This window comes from Cervus elaphus, chromosome 9, assembly GCF_910594005.1.
Source record: "Cervus elaphus chromosome 9, mCerEla1.1, whole genome shotgun sequence".
Classification (NCBI taxonomy): domain Eukaryota; kingdom Metazoa; phylum Chordata; class Mammalia; order Artiodactyla; family Cervidae; genus Cervus; species Cervus elaphus.
Genome location: NC_057823.1, coordinates 63,603,176 through 63,607,155, shown reverse-complemented (window position 1 = coordinate 63,607,155; position 3,980 = coordinate 63,603,176).

Genomic DNA, 3,980 nt, shown 5'->3' with positions numbered 1-3,980 from the left:
AAACACTTGCTCCTTGGAAGAAAAGCTATGACAAACCTAGACAGCATATTCAAAAGCAGAGACATCACTTTGCCGACAAAGATCCATATAGTCAAAGCTATGGTTATTCTAGTAGTCATGTGCAGATGTGAGAGTTGGGACCATAAAGAAGGCTGAGTGCTGAAGAATTGATGCTTTCAAACTGGTGCTGGAGAAGACTCTTAAAGGGTCCCTTGGACAGGAAGGAGATCAAACCAGTCAATCCTAAAGGAAATCAGTCCTGAATATTCGTTGGAAGGACTGATGCTGAAACTGAAGCTCCAGTACTTCGGCCACCTGATGAGAAGAGCTGACTCTTTGCAAAAGACCCTGATGCTGGGAAAGATTGAGGGCAAGAGAAGAGAGCGACAGAGGATGAGATAGTTGGATGGCATCATTGACTCAATGGAGATGAGTTTGAGCAAACTCAGGGAGATGATGAAGGACAGGGAGTCTTGGCGTGCTCCATGGGGTCTCAAAGAGTTGGACATGACTTAGTGACTGAACAGCAAAAAAAATGGGGAGATATACCTCATTCATAGCTCATAAGATACATTATAGTTAAGATGTCAATTGTCATCAAATTCAGCAAGGTATTTTAATTTTTTATAACTTAGCCAACTGATTTTTAAATTCACATGGAAATGCAAAGAAATTTAGAATTGCCAAAATATTTCTTGAAAAAGAGCAAGGTTGAAGAGCTAACACTGTTTGGTTTAAAAAATTATAGCAGAGCTACTGTAATCCAAACTGCATGGTGTTGGGACTTCCCTGGTGATCCAGTGGTTATGACTCTGTGCTTCCAATGCAGGGGGCATACGTTCAATTCCTGGTCAAGGAACTAAGATCCCACATGCCATGCAGTGTGCCCAAAAACAAACCAAAAAACAACTGCATGGTGTTGGCACCAAAATTGACAAATAGTTCAGTGGAAAGAATAGAGAGTCCAGAAATAATTCTACACATATGTGGGCAACTTATTTTTGACAAAGGTTCAGAAGAAAAGGCAAGGTAGTAGAAAAAGGATCACCTTTTCAAGGAAGTTGTGTGCAAGAATTGGAAATCTTTGTGATCCCCTCCACCAAAACAAACAAACAAACAAACTTGGATCCATACTTTACATCACATATAAAAAAATCAACTTAAAATGTATCTTAGCTCTAAATGTAAATGTAAAACTTAAAAATTGTTAGAAGAAAATATAGGAGAGAAAAATGTTGTGACCCTTGGGCTAAGATCTTTCTTAGATATAATACCAAAAGCACAACCCATAAAAGAAGAAATTACTAAAGTGAACTCCATCAAAATTGAAATCTTTATTCTTCAAAAGGTACTGTTAAGAGTATAGGAGGAAAAAAAAAAAAAAGAGTATAGGAGGAAAAATCACCATCTGAGAGAAGATCTTTGAGAAGCTTGTGTTTAATAAGATACTTACATTCAGAGTACATAAACAACTCTTAAAGCTGAACAATTAGGAAACAACTTTTTTTAATGGGCAAAGAATATGAATGCATTCTTCACCAAAAAAAATATACACGGATGGTGAATAAGCATTGAAGAGATGTCCCAACATCATTAATATTAAGGGAACTTAAAATTAAAACCATACATGGTACTACTGTATACCCATTAGAATGACTAAAATTTTTAAGACTGAGCATACGCATCAAGGGTGTAGAGGAACTGGAACTCCCATATACTGTGGATAGACATGGTGCAACCACTTTGGCAAACAGTTTGGTAGTTTCTTAAGAAAGTTCGACACACCTACCATATAATCCAACTATTCTATCTCAAGATATTTACCTGAAAGGAAAGGGATTTTCTACCTATAAAAAGACTTGTAAAAGGAATTTCCTAGCAGTCTAGTGGTTAGGACTCCATGCTTTCACTGCCAAAGGCACAGGTTCAACCCCTGGTTGAGGAGTAGGATCCTGCAAGCTGTACAGCACAGCCAAAAAAAAAAAAAAAAGACATACCCACATGTTTATGGTAACTGTATTTACAGTAGCAAAAACGAAACAATCCAAATGTCCATCAACAAGTGAATGGATAAACTGTGGTGTATCCAAGCCCTGGAGTACAATTCAGTGATAAATAGGAACAAACTGTCAATCCACACAATAACGTGGATGAATCTTTATTTTTGGCTGTGCTGGGTCTTCACTACTTCGCAGGCTTTCTCTAGTTGTGGTGGGCAGGGGCTGCTCTTTTGTGTGAGGCACTTGGGCTTCTCATTTTGGTGACTTCTCTTGTGTAGCACAGGCTCTGGAGTGCATGAGCTTCAGTAGTTGTGGAGCACAGGCTTAGCTGGTCCATAGTATGTGGGATCTTACGGGACCAGGGATCGAACTTGCATTCCCTGCATTGGCTGGTGGCAAATTGTATCATTCTATTCATTAAAAAAAAAAAAAAAAAAAAAGCAACCTAACCTGTAGGGACAGAAAGAAAATCAGGTTCCTTGAAGGTGAGAGAGGTGAGCATGGGCATAAGGAAACTTTCAGAAGTGATGGATAATATGTTCACTATTTTGACTGTGAGGATGGTTTCCCAGGTGTGTATATATGTCAAATTTTATTCAGTTGTACAATAAATAAGTTTCATTATATATCTGTTAAAACTAGAATGTGAAACCTGATGCCATTTTGGTTCTTTTTTAAAAAGCATGTATGCATATAGTCAAATAGTTTTGAAGGATATGTGCAACATATTTGGGTTTGCAAAATAATTCATTCCCATTTTTCTGAAGATGTTATAGAAAAACCTGAACAAACTTTGTGGCCAACCCTGTAAAATGTTACAGGAATTTTCTCCAAGTGGGTTCAATTATGAGTGAAATTTTATAGGTTTTTGTTGGTGATGGTTTTGTTTTTGGGTGAGTTTTGGGGGCGTACATTTATTTATTTTTGGCTGCTCTGGGTCTTCATTGCTGCATGCATGGGCTTTCTTTAGTTGTGGCAAGTGGGAGCCACTCTCTAGTTGTTGTGTGCATGCTTCTCATCTATGGTGGCTTCCCTTGTTGCAGAGCACGGGCCCATGAGCTTCAGAAGCTGTGGCACATGGGCTTAGTTGCCCTGTGGCACATGGGATCTCAGTTCCTGGACCCAGGATCAAACCTATGTTCCCTGCATTGCAAGTTGGATTCTTAACCACTGGGCCACCAGGGGAGTCCTATGCTGTTTCTTTTTCTTACCTGTGTTGTTACATTTTTAACAATAATGTGTTGATTTTATAACTAAAGAAACTTCTTGTGAGGAAAACTTTTAATGATCTGTTTCACTCTAATGGAAGCACCACTTCTTAAAAACATTTTATAGAGAACTATATTATTGTACGGAAAAGTGTGCAAAGCATAAATCTACAGAATAATGAGTATTTCTAGGTAACATCACTTTTCAGCCTTGCCTTCCATTTGATGATTGGGTCCATGGCCTAAATAACAGGAATCCCAGCTGGAGTTGGCAGAGTTCTCACCCTGCTATGCGCCTTCATTCATTTAGCAATGGTCAGATGTCAAGAACAACCTCTTGGAGATGTGAAGTATGGCATCATGAAGGAAGAGGAGGTAGGGAGGACCATCCTATCAAGATGTAAGAAAGCTATTAATATATGCCAATAATACAATCTTTGTTCTTTGGGGACCCAGACCATGAGCCTAGAGCAGGTAAGGCTTTATGGCATATATAGAAGCCTTACTATAGAATATAGAACAATAAAATGCAAATATGACAGTGGTTTATAACTTTTGGAGGGGTCATACACATTGTTGAAGCTAATGAAAGCCATGGATCCCCCTTCCATACAACTCACCTATATACATACTAAATTTTGCATGCAACTTTACAAGCAATCGCAAACCCCATGAAACTAATAGACTCTGGGTTGCAAAAGAACCTCTGGAAAAATGAATGCAAGAATTTCTGCTCCTTGTAGCACTGAATAGTCTGCAGATGGTGGGTAGC